Source organism: Symsagittifera roscoffensis, chromosome 5, assembly GCF_963678635.1.
Source record: "Symsagittifera roscoffensis chromosome 5, txSymRosc1.1, whole genome shotgun sequence".
Lineage (NCBI taxonomy): Eukaryota > Metazoa > Xenacoelomorpha > Acoela > Convolutidae > Symsagittifera > Symsagittifera roscoffensis.
This window is the reverse complement of record NC_087066.1, coordinates 17745201-17763961: the sequence shown is the minus strand read 5'-3', so window position 1 is coordinate 17763961 and position 18761 is coordinate 17745201. Positions and strand designations below refer to the sequence as shown.

General features: G+C 48.5%; 1 protein-coding gene across 1 annotated transcript in view; it reads left to right on the top strand.

Moving 5' to 3' along the window:
- LOC134845460 (uncharacterized) overlaps positions 1 to 18761 on the top strand; it is a 68714-nt gene that overhangs the window by 32797 nt on the left and 17156 nt on the right. The window lies entirely within an intron of this gene.

Sequence of the window (18761 nt, the reverse complement as noted above, 5' to 3'; positions counted from 1 at the left end):
TCGGAGATAGATCGGCTGACGCCTCCTTTGTAGGAGACATGAAGGACGATGGTGCCATCAACAATAGACTCCCATCGACTTCCCCATCGTCATCTTCGCTGAACCGGTACTCTAGCAAGTCCCTTTCCAACGCTCCTAGATCGGTCTCTCCCGATTTCTCCGTCTTGCTTCCGGTCCCTTCATCGTTATCGTCCTGATCCATCAATTCATCGTCGTCCGCATCAGGTTTCGGCCTAGGTCCCGAGGGTCCTTGTCGTGCGTCTGCGCCCGAATCCGGCCGAGCCGGTACGGCCATGTCTCCTGCATGATAAAACAACTCATCATCGACCAGGAACTCTACTAACTCCTCACCATGTGGGGCCAGGTCCTCTATCGTTACATATGAGCCACCTCTGCTCTCACTTGCCACCTCCAGCATCACCACCTTCGCTTCTCCTGACCACTTCAGTCTTGATAAGTCGTCCGCGGAAGAATACACTTCATTCCACGTTTCAGCCGAGACCTCTGGTCTCCTGGAGGGTAGTGCTTTGATCTTCTTCCTGCTCCAGGCATCAGGAAATGAGAAGTCGAACGTGTGCGCGGCAGCGACGTTCCAGCTGATGAAGCGCGGCTCCATCCCTCCACTCCACTTCTGCATTCTCTTCTCCGCGTCACGAGCCGCTCCGATACGAGGGGCAATGATGGGAGATGTGACTCCCAACAACATCCTCCTTATCGGTGGATATCGATGGCATTGGTCCGGCAGCGGCCTGGACCCAGGAAGCCATGTCTGTTGATTCTCTTTTGCATGGGCATAGGCTCCCGGCAATTGAGGTACTCCCACAGCCTCTCCTGTATCTTTCACCACTGGTCTCAGATTCCAGAGTTTTGGGTTGAACTGGATGTGGGACAGATCCTCACGACCCATTCGGCATTTGAAGTGGTTGTTGAAATCCATCAACACCCAACCTGGCTCTGCTATTCTTCCGAACAGCCTATCATCGCTAGCCAGCTTTCTCAGTTCACTCTGCTCTACCCAATTCAGCACTGAACAATCCACTACTGAGACCAGGTTGACGTACAACACTGAATTCCTGTACGCTTTAACTTGTACATCCGGGAACGCAAAGGACATCACCGGTCCATAAACCACTGTGACGAATTCCCTTAGTCCGTGGACCAGAGCCAACGGATCAATCCGCATCATAACAGCTAAGTCTGTTAATAAGGGCATGCCACAATACTGTTTGCACTCGCTTGCGTTCGTCGCCACTTTGTCCTCTCCTGTTACGCTTCTGTTCTGTTGCAGGAGGTATTGAAGTAGGAGAGTCCTCCAGTCTTTCATCTTCCTGAGCGAGGCGGTTTCCAACTGTGCATTGAACTCACGACTGGGTCCCTGCAGTTGTTCAGGGTAACGCAATAGCACAAGCAGGTCTCCCAGCCGACCATAGGTCATGGCAATCAGGGTCAAGAGTCCATCCAACCTCAAATCGGCCAACGCTTGGGTAAAGAGGTTTGCCGGTCCTTTCACAAAGTTTTCATGACCAAATGTCACGTATAAGGCTAACACCAGGCCAATCGACAACTTCCTGATGTCTTTGACAAAACTTGCGATCAGGTTCCTAGATGCCCTCGGGTAGCACGTCGATAGGAAAGATGGCGTCCATCCCACTCCCATTCCGCCCAAGATAGCATCCGATCGTTCGTACTGTGCTTTCGTGGCCAGCACGTCCGCTTGGAACTTGTCCAGCGACATCGTATTCACGTCTTGCATCAGCTTCAACATCTTGCCTCCAGCCAACTCCCGGGCATCAAGTAGACTCTTCAAATACGCGTGTATCTCTTTAATTATTGCCGGCGCATGCTCAAACGCGTCTTCACCCAAGGTGCACAGCCTCGGTGACAGATACAACCATATGTTGTTGTGTGGCTTCGTACGCAAAGCCATTGCCATGAGGTCCTCTTCTGCTGACGTCATGTTCTTCCTGATCATCCTTCCCTGCTCGTTCTCTTTATGATCCATCTGCCTGAACCAGAGATCATCAGCCACCTGTTGTACTAACAGATGATCGTCACCTACCCCTGGTCTTAGCTTCAATAATCTTGCGAAGTTGGACAGCTCCAACCCCAGAACTTCGTCTAGCACCAACCGAGTTGTGCTACAATCTCTGAGTCCCTGTATGGCATTCGAGATGTCAGACCAAACAGCGGGGAGCTCAGATCGGTGCGGATAATAATTGTCCGGGTCCACCACTCTGTTTGGGGCAGGAATTATCACGTTATATATCCCCTCCGCTATCGTCGTGACCATCGTGTACACAAATTGAAGGGGTTCAGGCAACGCAGCGTAGCCTGGTGACAATACAAAGATCACCTTCACCACATTCATGGTGAACCGTTGTCTTGCTGCTGCCTCTACCTCGGCCATCGCCGAGAGCAGTGTCATGATCGCTTCCCCTATAACTTCGTTACTCGGGATCGATCCATCCGTCAGACGTGACAATAGGCCTCTGCTTTGTAGATGATCATTCGCGCCTGCAACCACTATCACCTGCGGCTCCATGCTGACCACTCTCCGTACACTTATCATCATGCCTATCGCCTGTCCCCAGTCCAGCTTAGGCGCCGTTAAGAAAATCACATCAGGCCAGAATAGAGAACGGGGTGTATAGAGATAATCGGAGCCGGCCACAACCAGATACTTGGCAGCCTTCATGTCCAAGGGATCATACGCTGCAAAAAGGCCATCACCTACTGGGGCCTTCAGATTCCCATATCTCTTGTCGTCTCCAAACACTGTTGTGGTTCGGGGATAATCCCTTGAATACTCGCCCGGCGTCTGACCGGGTGGCTTAGAGAATTGTCTAAACATCTTGTGATGCTTGTTGCTGGGTTTGTTCTCCGTCTGAAACTTGCCTTTGCGCACTGGTGGTGTCCTTTCCCGTGCCCTATCTCGAACGTCGGTGAGCGACCGGGTGTTTAGAGGTCCAAAGGTGTTGTCATGAGGCAATCCATCCAAGTCCGCATGTCGGAGTGAGGTCGAGGAGCTGAATTTCTCCTGCTCTGCTAGCAGCCAATCCACGCCCGGTATCCGATAAAGTCGCGACACTGTGGGACTTTCACCGCCAGTCATTCTCATCACATCTTCCCGACACGTCAGGGTATTCATGTTCAACTTCGCCGACATGTCCGTCTTATACTGACCCCAATGGCTAGGATCTGAACTATTCCAAAGCAACCTGCTGCCGGATTCAATTCCCTCCGCTGGCACGGTGCTTGTCGACGATCCTGCCGTCGAAGCAGGATTCGTCGTGGCAGGCGAATCATTCCTCCTAGACGCGGTCTGGGAGTTGTTTCTATTACTCTGTTCCACCGATCTGCCGAGTCGGCTTCCAATCGATTGCGGCCTGGGAGGAGGGGCAGTCCCCAGCCTGTCTCTCACATTTAAGCTCGGAGCGACGGTTACGGCTCCAACCGTCTCCGTTGCCAAGGGCCCTAGGCGGTTGGCGAGGGATTCGGGCACGGTTGCCCTTACTCTACTCCCTCCGGTCGAATTGGTCCGAGCCAAAGAACCGGTCGCCCTTAATTCTTGCTCCACTTCTCTCAACTGCGTTTGAAACACATCGTTGATCCAATGTCTCCCTCGTTGGCTATTGAAGTGCACTCCATCTCTGGTGAGCTCGATGTGATCAGTCATACGTAGCATGTTTTCAAGATCCAGGAGTCGCAACTCGCCAGGATTGTTCCTCACCAGATTGCGGGTCATTTCATTCCACCGCGTTACGTTGCCATTCATAAAATCCGCAGCTGTAGTACCCACCAAAGGATTTGGCGGTATCGTACACAGGATCACGAGCCTGGGTCTATACTTTTCCTTCAATTCATTCAACAGACACACCAACAGAGGTTCCCACTTGTTTTCTGGGGTTACGGGGGCTCTCGAGACGTCATTAGTCCCCAGCATTATTATCAATGTATCCAGACGATCCTCGCCCTGGAACTCCATCATTTTGATCACTTGAGCCACTGAGGCTCCTCCAAAGGACAGAGTGGTAGTCTGGCCATAGACGGAGATCTCATTCAGATCTCTCACCAGACTGTCTCCAATGATCAAATGGCGACTCCCTGGGGGAATCACTTGGTCGCTCGTGGCGGGGTTCCAGCTCATGTCGTTCAAGCAGGCCCGAGGATGCTCGGCTGGCACTTGCGTGAACTGATGACGTGTCATCAGGTTCTTCCTGATATCTACCACGCGAGACTTCTTGAAGACTCCACCAGGCGCAGAGCACGCTATCGTGCGGGTTGCCCGCTCAGAGCCATCTGATGAATGATCACGACGCTGGGAAGGAACGATCCTAGCCAGTGTCCGTTCAGTGCCTCTGTTGATCTCATCCATCGCGGCTCTGGCCACTTGGTTAAATGATTCCTGAAATTGAGGAGCTAGATAGGTGTCAGAAGGGTCTGGTATCGTGAACCTCTGACTCGAAGCAGACGGTCGTGTCTGCTGAGGAGCCTCGTGCCCCTTTGATGCATGCAAATCCAGAACCTCAGGTCCTCTCGATGCGCACAGCTCCTGCGCGGTTGTCCTGGGGCGTGTGTCGTTAGATCCCTCCGAGGACCTCATGCTCGCCAGGATTTCCGGTGACACTTGGCTCACCTTCGCCATATACAGCTCCTTCAGGTGCTGTATCTCATCCTCCTTGTAGGCCACCTGCAGATCTTCGAATTTCTTTTTCCATTCGTCTCTCTCCCGAGCTATGGTCCTGTACTCCTGAAGTTTGGCACACAGCTCACTCTGGTCCCTCTCCTTCTTCTCCAGTGTTTCAATCGTTTCCGACGTCTGGATCTCTATCTCGCTCACTCTCACTCTCTTCAGGGGGGGAGCAGCTGTTGGAGAGTCGACCGAGTGTGACGGGCCTGGCCCATCACGCTGTCTCTTCGCTCCGATTAATGGCTGCGCAGGTTGGACAGGTAAGGGCATCTCACCTAGCCGGTGGTCCCTTTGCTCGCCTAGTCCCGGCTCACGAGCCAGGTCGTGGCCGGACATTTCTCCGCGCCTCCATCTCATCAATCGGTTTCGGCCTCTCTCGGCGGTCCCGGACTCACCGAAGGCCAACATCAACACTACTTCCGTAGGGCGATTCCCTCGACCCTCTCTTCCCAGTGCATTGAGGAGTGCGACCACAAACATCGCCAACCCCGGGTCTTCTCGTGTGAAGTCACAATCGATCAGCCGCTGATAGATCTCGTCTAGAGTCGCTCCTAGACTCGCTGAGAGGAATTCCATGAGTTCGTTAGTATCTCCCATTTCTTTTCGTGTTGATTCTTCGTGTAATCTCTTCTGATTCAGTGTCAGTAAACAATTTCCGATCAATCAAGATCTAAAAGACAGGTCGCGACTTAGAATCATCATTTTAAGATGCAACATCAATCAATTCTCTAAAACTCTCCATTGAAATTCTCTTTTTCAATTCTGATTTAAAATTTTAGCACCAAGGTGGATCGTCCACCTTTACTTTTGTCAGAGTAGCATGAATGTACGCTGTCACCTTGATGACCTGGGGTGCCCCAGGTCTTTTATGACACTAACATAAAACATAACATCACAATAACATAACATAAACATCACATAAAAACCTAATCCCTAATACTGTACCTAAGACCTAACCTAATCTAAAACTTGACTCTAATTCTTATCGAGCAACTTAATAAAAACCACTTATCGCCGAGCGCAATTCTTAGCATATGCTCAGATAGTATTTTTTATGTAAGTAAACCTCTATGTCAGTCTCTGAAAATATCACATGCACAAGAGCGTACAACTCTCTCGGATGTAGCTTTCCCCTATTAGGATCGTACACTGGCAACGAGAGAGAGGTCACACCTCTCTCAACCAGGAAATCCCTAAGTCGAGTCAAGGCCAACACCAAGCTCTCCGGATTCACGTGTTGCCTATCAGTAGCTTTCGTAACCAAAAAACACAAATATTTCCCTGGTATCTGTGATGCAACAGGGGGCAACGCTATCACTCCTCCTACACCCGGCCTCTGTTTCCACAAAAACTCGATATTCTTGTACTCCCTTTTAAAGTCGGCCGCTAGTGCTGTTTTGAAGCTTACGTCCGCAGTTATCGCTATGGCGCATGTGCGTTCCGTGAGTATGAAATCGCTGTCCGTTATCACGATATTGTTCGAATAATGGTTCGGGAGATCAAAATACGATTCAAAGATTCGTCCAAAAGGTGGTTCCTTAGCATTCTCGCCCTCTGTCTCTAGTTCTCCGGTTTCCCTTGCCGATTTTAATTTTTTTATCATGAGATTTTCGGTGTGGGTGAGTCCTACCCCCACTCCCCGGACAAAAATATCCATCGACGTCCCCGTCGATCGCCCAAAGTCTAGGAGACCGAGGTTGGATTGTGGAACACGTAGAGGACCATCTGGGGCGACCCAGTTGGACTCGGTATTGTCATGACTGATGTATCTGACGCCATCTCTGTCGACGTCCTGAATCGTCAGGATCGTCTCTTTTGGATCTGTCGGCAGATCGTGGAGCCATTCGAGCACGCGCAAGTTTGTTAGTTCTTGCTCATGAGTCTGTTCCGCTTCTGGTTCGAACTCCACTTCCGGTTCTGATCGATCGTCGATCCAATCTTGATCCATATCGTTCACAAGGTCGATTTCTTTTAGGATTGCTACTTCGTCCAGCCCCACCAGCGAGTCTATGACATCACTCACTACTATCCGGTCTACAACGAAGTCCTCGCCATACGGATTGTATTTCTTCTGGTTTTTTCCCCTCTTACTTTGGCGTGTCTCCATAGTGAGCGGAAAGTCAGGCTGTATTCCTTTGTCAATTTCGGTTTGTTCTGGGCAATCCCAGTCTTCTTCGGCATATGGTAGAGTTTCATCGTCCACCTCTACTCGCTCAGTCAACTCGAGATCCAGTGGTAGATCACAATTGTCCACCATCTCATTCCCGTCGTTCTTGTCGCGAGTACCCCTTTCATTCACTTCACAAGCAGGATCCACTATTAAATAGTCTCCCTCTTGCATGTCCGCTGGGATGCACCAATCCTCGGACGAGGCGTTGTGTGGTTTGATATTCTCGTAATGAGCCGCTCTTCCGGTGCTCAGCCGATAAAAACGACCTCCTTGATGCACCTCTGTTATCTGAAATGGACCACGCCATTTCTTTAATAGTTTCTTGGTTCCTTTTGGTGGAACCACTTCCTGGAACACCCAGACGTAATCGCCAACTGAGTAGGCTTTTGCATCGGCTGTTCTTTTATCAAACCTCCTTTTTTGTCTAATTTGCGCCTGTTGCGTATTCCTCCTGCATAAGTCATTGAGGTCCTGTTGTCTTCTAATAACGTCCCGCACGTACGTTTGCGGTGCTGTCCTCTTCCCTTCATATTCAGGGTAGAATAACGTTAACGGGAGTGCTTTTTCATGACCCGTGAGCATCATATGCGGACTTATTCCCGTGGTGGAATGCTCCGTGCTGTTGTAAGCACCCATCACTTGCGGTAAGTGCTTGTCCCAGTCATCCATGTAGCGTGAGCAGTAGACTCTCAACATGGATACCAGTGTGCGATTCTGCCTCTCGACTAGGCCATTCGTTTGCGGGTGATAAGTGGTCGAGTGGGCCTGCGCTACCTGCGACCTTTTCATTAACTCTTTCGTGAGATCACCTACGAATGCTTTGCCATTGTCAGATTGGAACGTGATGGGGCAGCCATGCCTTGCTATCCACACGTTTATCAAATGATCGCACGTTTCTTCTGCCGATGCTGTCATGCAGGGTGCCGCCTCCGCATACTTCGTAAAATGGTCGATCATTACCAGCACCTGATTATAGCCCGTTGCTGTCATGCAGATTTTCTGGTGATCAATTTGCACCACTTCGTTGAAACCTGACGATTCTATTGACTGTAGGGGGAACCTTAGTTTCCTGGGATCCTTTGCCTGTTGACAAGACAGGCATGCGGCTATCCATTTCTCACAAGCCTTCTTCAACCCCGGCCATTCGAATCGTTTTTGTATCCTGTTATACACTTTGTCCACGCCTTGATGTCCCATCTGATCATGTGAGCGAAAGAGCAACTCAGTCTGGTACAACTGTGGTAACACTATTGAGTTGTATTTATAAAGGACCTTGTCCTCCTCCTTGCGCTTACAGGCTACGATTCCGTCCTTATTCAGGTACAACAAGTCTTTTCTCTTCAGGTAAAACTGCTTCAGGATTTTGTAGCTGTCTTCTTCCAAGTCTCCCTTGTCAGGTGCTCCATTCTCGATCCATCTTTTCAGACTGCTCGTCATTCTATCATTTCGTTGAGCCCTCAGGAGATCCGACAGCCTGTACCTGGCTTTCAAATACGTCTTCACCACGTTCATTTGCCCACTCATTATCTCCGGAGCATGAGCATCGTCCATCAACTTGATCACACCATATCTTTTTCAAAGGCGTCGCTTCTTGCACAGATGGTTCCAGATTGGTACGGACGACCGTACCATGTGGCAGCAATCTGGTTGGGCGTTTTGAAACTGCTATCAGTTTGAGCTCGTCTGCGGCATTGTCTACCACAGTGCCCTCTTCATCTGAGGTGTATCTGTCCCTGTCTGGATCCTGATGTATTTCCCGGTCCAGCCCACGCTGCTTCCAGTCTACCAATAAGGAGTGGATCGCAATCTCTGACACATCGGAATTGGAAGTTGTTTCAGACGTGTTGTCCCAGGACTGGGGTCTCGAGTCACCACTTGAAACGACTGATTCCTCAACATCATATTCCAAGTTGTCTGAGATGTTTCTTGACTCCCCGGACAAAACTCTGTCCATCGGTCGCTTTGAACCCGACTCCCCAGACAAAATTCTGCCCCTAGGTGGTCTAGTCAACCTCTCCCCGGACAAGTCGTCCTGCACGGGCTCAAAGATGTCTGACTCATCAGAGGAGACGTCCTTGACTGGCTCGAAGGTGTCAGACTCCCCGGACATTGTCTCGTCCATGGACGAACAATCTGGGCTTGGCTCGTATTCCTCTTTTGCATCCGTGAAGTGCACTCTCCTCGTGAAGCTAGATTTCGATCTGATCCTGACTTCCTCAGTAGCTTGGTTTTGATTCGATGTTCCATATTCAGTGAACGAAGTTCTCAACAATACTTCTTTCGGCATCGAGGTCACCAGCTGGTTGACGATCGACCTGCAATCCCGTTCAACGCCTCGGCTGCGAATGGACACTGGCCTCTTCTCCGTTCTCTCGGTGACAGTCAACCTCTGCATGGTTTCCCTCCATTCACGATCATGCCTATCCACTTCCCTATCCAACAAGTCACGGAGTTTTCCCATGACGTCCGGCGCCACGTTCACCGTCTTATTCAATAAAGCGATGCTGTTTATACCCAGCCTGGTCAGTTCTTGCTGTACCAAGTTGGATCGGACTAGCAGATCCAACGGAACGGGTTCGCCTCTGGCTAAAAGCTTTATCTCCGCAGCCGTCTCCACTGGAAGGTCAGGGTGTCCAGGTATAGGATGTCCTGATTTGTCTAACCACCTAGTAAGTGGCAGCTCATCATAGGTTTCTTTGTCCAGAAAGGAAAACCCGTCTTTGATCTCTGATTGGTTAACTTGCTTCTCTTCGAGGCGCTCATAAAATTCTGTCTTTTTGCTGAGGCTATCTGCGTTCTGGTGCTTGTCACGGGTACGGTGCTCTATGATCATGTGGTATCCATCCAAGCGCACGATCCAACGACCAATGTAGCTCTGGTCCATCGAATAGGTTTTCAGCCAGGCAAGGGCACGATTGTCCACACGCAACTTGAAGGGAGCACTCCCCAAGTAGGCCCTGTACTTTTCCACAAACGTGATCACAGCAAACATCTCCGCTTTTGGTGCGCCGTACTTCATCTCAGTGTCACTCAGGACTTTACTTCCATAAGCTATCGGACGAAGAACCGTTCTCCCGTTCCACTCCTGCTCTTGGTGAAGTATGCCTGATATCGCAACCACTGATGCATCCGTGTCCAGCACGAACATCCCCTTCTCCGTTGGCATGCCGAGGACCGGTGCCTCGCAAAGTTCGCGTTTGATGTTTTCAAATGAGACTTGTGCCTCATCAGTCCAGGTGAACTTTTTGCCCTTATTTCTCATCAACTTCTGCATGGGGTATATTTTGTCAGCATACCCCTTGATGAACTCGCGATAATAATTGGCGAATCCCAGAAAACTCATCAACTGTGTATCTGTTTTAGGTGCCTTCCAGGTCAGCACCGCTTCAACCGCTTCGGGATCTGGTCTCACTCCATGTTTGTCAACCAGGCGGCCCAGATACTTTATGGAATCTTTGAGGATTTCGCACTTAGAGGGTTTGCATTTCAGACCCGCCTGCTTCATGCAAGAAAACACCTCTTCCAACCTTTCGATGTGGTCTTCCAAGGTTGGTGTCGCGATCACTACATCATCGACATAACACATGATGAGATTCCCATACTTCTTAGTAACGCTCGTGAGTGCCTGAGCCATCAGTCGCTGGAATGTGGCTGTCGCGTTGCACAATCCGAATGGCATCCTCTTCCAGTGGAACAGTCCCAGCTCACAAGCGAAACCTGTTTTCTCTCGATCTTGCTTTCTGAGCGGCACTTGCCAGAATGCTGAGCCCAAATCCAACGTTGTGAAGAACTTGGCGTCTCCCAGCTTGGATAGGCTCTCATCGATGCGGGGAATCGGATATGCGTCCTTTATAGTCACTGCGTTCAGATAACGGAAATCGCAACAAAATCTGAGTTGTCCCCCTTTCTTTTTTGCCATGACCACGCCACAAGCCCATGGGGACTTCGACGGCTCGATCATGTCGTACTCCATTAACATCTCGATTTCCTTCCTACACGCTTCTGACTTGTTTGGGGTCATTCTTCTCGCCCCTTCCCTATGAGGTACCGAGCCCTCTTCTATCTCAATCTCGTGCTCTACAAAATTGCAACAACCTATGTCGGCCTTATGTTTCGAAAAAACGTCTGCGTTCCGATTTAGCACCGCCCTGAGCGAATCTAGTTCCTTGTCGGATATTTTACCCTTCAGATGCTCTATCTCAGGTAGGACAGGCCTATTCGCTGCTAACTCTGCTTCCGTCGGTCTCTCAGGAAAGTTGGAACAACTAGACAGCCCATCATCTGTTTCCGACTTCATTGAAAACAATTTCCTAGAAGATTTCAATTCAATTACTCTTTTCATTATACATTCTTGGTTCGCATGTAATGGACACTTAGTTACATCAAACTTCTTCAAGTTCTCCACACTCAGAAAGTCTGTGTTCAGAGGCAAAGCGTAGCCAAGTTTCTTTCCCCTCTGTATTGTCACTGTTGTTGCCTCTGTGTTCAATAACACACTCACACACAGTCCGCTCTGAGTGAGCGAGAAGCTTCTTCCTAAAATAGCCGAGCTTTTACTGTTTGGATTTGGTACCAGACACACCTGTCTGTCATTGCTGAGTTCATTCAAGTTCCTCATCCTAAACGTTGCTATTACGGCTTGGTTCGGTTTTAATCTAACTTTTCGATCCAGAAAAATCGGCACCTTGGCCTGATTAATTAAGATCTTATTAAGGGGTCTTTTCTCATACTTTCTTTCAGGATCCCTGATCCTAATCAATCCGTCATTGAGATCTATCGTGACGTCAAAGTTGCGAACGAAATCCCTTCCTAGGATGAACTGGTCGGATTCGTCCAAATTCTCTACTACTAGGAAGCTCATCCAAAGATGTCTCCCTCCGAGCTGCAGTGAGATGATCGGGGTTCGCCCGGTGACATAGATCGCTCCCCGATTGGCAGCTGCCAACCTGATGTTTGTCGGTATGAGATCCGACCTCTCAAAACCCATGTCGGTCCAAGTTTTGACTGGCATGACACTGACTACTGCTCCCGTGTCTAGCAGTCCCTTTACTGAAAGCTGTCTGCCTTGCACGTCCAGAACGTGTGCGGCCAGATCTGCCTCGCAACCAATATGCACAGCATCTTGCTCGAGCATCGCGTTGTGTCCGATTCGTCTGACCTTCAGTTCCTCTTGACCAATGTATATCCGGCCAACCTGATCGTTCGCATCAGTTATGTGAGCTTTCGTGTAGATATTGATGCCATCCACGTTCATCAGAATCGGGTAAGGGCCATGGACATCGATATAATGTCCGTCCACTTTCATCAGCCTCGGACCTCCCGTTGTGAGCAGCGCTCGCACTGCCCTGGAGTCCAGTTTGGGATCCTTCTCCTTCAGGTAGTCGGCATAGATGTCCAGGTGGACCAGTGTAATCTCGGATGGCTCGCTCAGGTTCTTGACCACCTGGTGCCCTGCGACTGAGATGATAGACATTATTTTGGTCCCTGCCTTCGTCATGCCGAAAGTCTTGCCAGATATAACGTTCAGATTTAGTCCCTGTTTCTTGGGCTCTTTTTCATCTTCTGCTCTTGTCGTCTTACTCAGGACATTAAGACTTTCCCGAAGATCTGTGCTCTCCAGCTCCGACCTTACCCATTGCTCCACTTCTTTCGTGGCAAGGTCCTGTTTGACATTCTGCAGCGCTGTCCTTGCCGCCAGGCCGTAATCCACCTTGAGTGGACTAGACGACTCTGCTTCGAGGTTCGAGGCTACCACCTCGTCAGGCCATGTCTTAACCTTTTTGGTCGCAAAGGTGCTCGGTGTCGTTTCCTTTCTCCGAGATTCAGCCTCGTTCATCAGACGTGCTCGACTGGCCTTGACACCCGAAAGCGCCTCTTCGTGGCGGGGATGTTTCGCGTCCGCTACTGCGTCCCAAAATTGAGTACAATCCGACTTGAAGTGTCCCTCCAAATTACAGAAGAAACACCTCGGACCATATTTCATGATGAGCCCTCTCACGTACTCTTCATGATCCTCGTCGGTCGCGTCAGCGTCCTCGAGAAAGTAGCCTATGGCCTTCATGTTCTGTTTGTATGCAGAACACGCAGAAACGTGATGGTCCATCGAACCACAATTCGCACACGACCTCCTCTTGTCCATGTCATCGCGAGGTTTGTACCAACTGGAATTCGCACCAGTGTTTGTCCCGCTATAGTTGCCATAATTGCTGTAACGGTTTTGCGCCCTCGGTTTTATCAGTAAATACTCGCGTGACTTCATACGCAAGTCGTCGGGCGTGGGTACCTGGTCAAGCGACAGGGTGAAGTGAGTGGCCAACATCGTCTTCAACTCCTCACTCCTTACACCATCCATGAACTTCGAAGCGATCGCCAAGTTTCGTTCGGATATTCTCTCATCCGGGTTGCTCCTCCTCCTGAGCAATTCAAGGTCGTCCAAGAATTTATCTATTGATTCTTCATCTCTCTGACGCCTCTTCTCGAACTTCACCATGGCCTGGTGCCCTTGTACTCCAGAGCCGAAACGATTCAGCAGGATGTCGAATATCTTGCGAGCGCTATCCCTCTCATTGGCTCTTTTCGCCATTACACAATTTAGTGCAGTACCCTCCAAGTTGCTCGTCAGCGCGCTGCACTCTTGTTTCTTGGAGAGATTCTCTTCCTCAAAGTGTAACTTCATCACCTCTATCCAAGTATCAATGCAGCCGTCCGACTCGTCTTTATATGACTTTGGCTTTTTCAGTGTTCTTCTTGACCTCTCTCCTCTCTCGGTTGACTTCGAGAGCTTGGTGATGAATGTTTCAAGAGATCTGTTCAGAGGCTCAAACATCGAGGCATACATCGTTGTGTCTTGTGAGACTGTAGTCAGATCTGGTACTGAACTGACTTGTGGCACGGTTGGCAATCTTGTCTCCGGGGTGGCATCTGCCTCCGGTGGGACTGGATTTGTCCAGCCAGGCCTCTGCGGGGCTGCCCTTGGCCGCTCCTTGTTTCTATGTTCGTAGTTCGTTCTCGAGCCTTGCTGGGCTCTGGCACTGTTGCCCGTACCATCTCCAACATTCGCATGGCGTGAGCGCTCCCTTGAGTTGGAATGCTCCTGCCAACTATTCCCATTCAGGATCGCGTCAAGCTTCCGCATCATCAAGTCAGATTTGGCGTCCAACCTCCTTTCCAGGCCAGTCATCGTTTGGGCGTAGGTATTATCATGATCATTCAACAATCGCTCGATCTCTCTTGTCATCCTAGCCTCTCTTTCCTCTGACTCTTTGTTTGCCTGTGCCAGGCTCTCGGCCAGGCATTGATCGGTGTCACGAATCAATCGAGCCTGATCAAACCTCGCCTGCGACTTCACGTGCGTTAGCTCATCTTTCAAATTCTCTCGACCATGGTGAGCTCTCTCGTCAACTTGATCTATCCTCTTAGTCATGTCTCGCCTCAATTCATCCAGGCCATTCATCACACCAGCGAACATATCACTTATGTCACCAGCTGCCCCCAATGGCGGGGTTAGCCCCAGAGAAGACGAGGTCAGCTGCGGCGGTAGCCTAGTACTCGATGACGCACCGTCCTTTTGCTTGTGCATTGACGTCATTAGTCTGTCAAACGTTGATGATGCTCCCATCGTTATCCCATCTGACATGGGTCTGGTCGGCGAGACTGATGACGCCTTCCTGCTCTTCTCGTTCCTTGGGCACGGTGTGAAGTTCACATCCGGATGGGTTATCTCCGGGTAGTCATCACTGGAAGTCAAACCTACGGTTGGTAGTGACGCCATGCGTTCGTCGTACAAGGACTTCCAACTCTTCTTGGCCTTCGAGAACGTCTGCTCTTTACCCGGACTCATACTCGACATCATCGCGTTGTTACTCTGTTTGGCCAAGGATGAGTGTGCACTTGTCAGATGTGAAGGTTCCCGTCTCCATTTATAGCTCTTAGTCTCTGACTTGGACATTCCCCTGTACAACACCTCCTCCCGAGGTTCGACCTCGGAACGCTCCGAGGTCTCCTCTGTCCTCTCGACTTCCTCTCGTTCGAGGACCCCGTCTGGCTCAAAGTCGGGTCGAATGAGCGTTCGCTCCCCTTCGTCAAAGGGATCCACCGGCGTTTCGCTCGCAGGCTCGGCCTCGGCGCTCCGCCCTTGATTGCCATCAAAGTTTTTCTCGCTCCTTAGTCTCATTTCGATCACTGAAAGATCAGGTTGACCTTTAGTCGATTCGTCTTCAGCAAACGCGTCGGAAGCGCTGCTAAACGAGGTTTGGCTACGCCTAGTTCTAAATTTCCGCGTGCTTCCCTTGCTTAGCCTGGGAATTTTAGTAGTCGATCCTAACGAGTCCCTGCGCTGCATAGTTTTGTACAAAATGAAAGTATTCGTAATTTGATGGCAATGCAAACGTACCACAAACAAGATCTAGTTAAATCACTTAACGCTGCCTACTCGATTCCGTCAGTATCAAAATGTCTCTTAGATCTCTCACGACTAAATTAGTGACTCAGCTAAAGTTACACACAGGGTCTACCCAGTATTGATATAATGCTAACTCAACCCGGTTGTATAGTATAACAGTATCACTAAGTTTCCACAAGATATAATCGACACCCAAAACACAATCGATAATCAGATAAGAATATCCTACAGGTGACAGCGACCTTTTGTCAGTATCAATTTATCGCCACACAATTTATCAAGTCACTGCTTTGTTAAAATTAAACAATCTTCGATAAAAAGCAGTGATGATTCAGAAATAGATAAATAAAACTTAGTCTTAAAGAAAAAGACTTCCCCCAATCGGAACGATCCGAAAGAACGAAGCCCAGGACACAGTCTTCTCAAGTGGGTGTGTATTTGCCTAATACACCCACTGAGGTCTTCTTTTAGGTGTCCTGCGATTGCCCGAGCTGTCCTACTAAGTAGCTCAAGGCAACCTCTTGGTCGAAAATTCGTCAAATCTATGAAAAAGCTCTCCCACACTCGGACTGCTCCAAGTGCACGAGAGTAGGGAACAATTCTTCTTCTCAAGTGGGTGTGTATTTGCTTAATACACCCACCGAGGTCTTCCTTTATTTGTTCCCGGATTGCCCGAACTTTCCTATTAAGTAGCTCAAGGCAACCACTCAACCAAAATCACAATCAAAAAAAAATTTTGTTCGGGTACTTCTAATACACCCAATATAGAATCCAAAGTTGATCACGAATTTCCGGGTCAGAATGGATTCTTATGATCCTGATAAGCACGCCTAATATCCTAATATGATCCTAATTAAATGGATATTTTCCGTTTCCCAAATTGCCACAGAAGGTTTACTCAAGTCTCTTACAAGGAGGGTCGCTAGAAGGTTTAAGACACTCCGGAGGGTTACCTCGGAGGGTACCTCAATCACTCAAGTTACTTAGGAGGGTATCTTAATCACCCAAGTTACTTCGGAGGGTCCCCTTAAATTTACTAAGGAGGGTCAATAAGATGCTTAATACGCTCCGGAGGGTCACTTCGGAGGGTACCTCCAAAATTTTCAAATTTTCTGATCTCACTTGGAAGGTTCTCCTACTAGCTTCAAAAAGCGTCAAAATAAGCTAAGGGTTCTAGGGGGAGCTGTTTCAACTTCTTAGGGTGATCTCGTGGAAATTTTCCACTAAGGAGGGTTGCTAAAGGGTTTAGCTGACTCCGGAGGGTCACTTCGGAGGGTTCCCCCTAAAATCAAGAAAAAGGGTTAAATCACCGCAGTAAAGCCTCTGAAAGCGGTCTACCTGACTTAAGACTAGGTTGGCTGACACGGTCAACCTTCCCAGTTGAATAAAAAGATGTTTTGATAAAATTTTCTGCCGCTCGGAGGGTTGCCCGTTACTTGGACCCTCCGAACCAACAAATTCTAAAAAATTTTTCTTTTCCGAAATAATCAACCCAAAAACGGTTGCGATTCGGAAAAGTGGTCAAAAACGTCGACTTATGGTACCAAAATTATCCCGATCGGATAACTAGTCTTTGAGAAATCGCCAACAACGCGTTCGTCAAAATGGCCTTTTTCACCACCTGTGTAGGATCTGAAAGACTTTTTTCGCAATTCCGGTCGAAAGTGCCTAAAAATACTTGAAATGAGCGTAGTAGCCCTGTACGGCACTGGAATAATGCAAAAAACCGGACCAAAATTGGTTTAGAAACAAAAATTTGGCCAAAAACTATCAAATTTGGACCCTCCGATTCCTTCCTTTTCCAAACCTTAAGTCGTTAGCTCTATCCACGGAGCTACTCGGAGGGTTACCCAAAAATTTCTCTAGTAACCGAGCACGTTATGCTAGCACGCTCCTAACGCAAAAAATTTTATTGCTCTAACTCTAAAAACTCAAAAAATCGATCCCCAAAACAGATTGACAAAATACAGAAAATTATCAAAATTTTGGTCGAAAAATTCTCGTTTTCCTAACTTCTACTGAATCTTTGCTCACGCGGTTTCTTTAATAAAGGGGATCGAACTACGTGGCTACTCTCTATATGAAAGCTTTTTGCCTATCGGAAAAGCTCGGATATCCGAAAATTTGGGGGTCTACAGTTTGGTCGAAAATTGGTAATTTTCGACAAAAATGGGTGTTTCTTGGGTCTAAATAGGAGATAAGTAATATATAGTAAGGACAATAATCTATAAATAGTCGTTAATAAATAGTACTATACCCTCCTTTGCACCAAAATATTCGAATTAAGACCCTTAACTCGGAAATTTGTAATCGATGGAGGGTACAATCGGACCGCGCCAATCGTGCCCCCCACCACTTAAGTTTTAAGGAAATAGTACCCGAACGATACTAAAATTGCTTCAACGATACCCAACAGTCGTTGCGGATGTTGTCCTTGATGTCCCTGTTGAGTGTGGAACACGTTGATCAGCCTGCCACTCTACCCTCCGGTCACCGGCAAAATCACCATTAACGTGCTTAAACACTCAAATTACACTCGAGGGAGGGTACCCAACCCTTCACCAAAACACACAATCTCTCTATCAGAAACGATATAAATCAATCTGAAACAACAACAAATAGGAAGGTCAGATCACATCTCGTCCGGAAATAACATATAAACTGTCACTTTATGTTTTTTTACTGTTTTTGGTCTTTTTTGGATTTTTTACTGTTTTTTGTACTTTTTTTGTTTTTAAATAATTATTTTTGGCTTTTTCTTGGTTATACACTATTTTTTGTTTGGTTTTACGCTTTCTCTTTAATTGTTTTTGGTCCTGGGACCTCAGGACAAGCGGGCTCTAGATTTCCCACCTAACCCTCCGACCCCCGGAATTTTCGGTGTTAACTAAGTTAAAAAGCTAAATCGTACTAGACGGAGGGGTACGCACCTTCCCCCTAGTACGAAAACGGTCATTAAGGCCTCTAACTCGGGCATACGCCCGGAGCGGAGGGTACGTCGCTGAAACGCTTGCTGATCATGATGGTTTCATGCCTTTAACAGGCCCACCCAGGAGCGCCATAAAAACGTCTATGTAACATTCGCCCAAATATCACACAGCGACGGAGCGTAGAAAAAGTACCTATTGACGACTGGCAGGCGTCAGTTACCTTAATTCCACTCGTTTTTCACCGTCTCGACCTTGCCAGTTGATTTTCTGGTCTGTCTAGGGCAAAGTAAAAAGTTACTATTTTTAGGCCATCAGTCAAACGACTTTTGATCAGCTTTCGTTTGCATGCGAACACAACCACATAGCTGAGTCTCGGATCCTCAGACTACGTGATTGTCATTAAAAACACGGCTCGAACCACCTATTTCTATATGTTTTTGTGTGACAGTTTTATATTAAATCCATTGGAGATGGATTGACCTTTTCCTTTCTCTATCTACTCATGCTCTGAAATATTAAATAATAACGGTGTTTAATTCAGATCTAGGACATTACAGCAACTGTTATGGC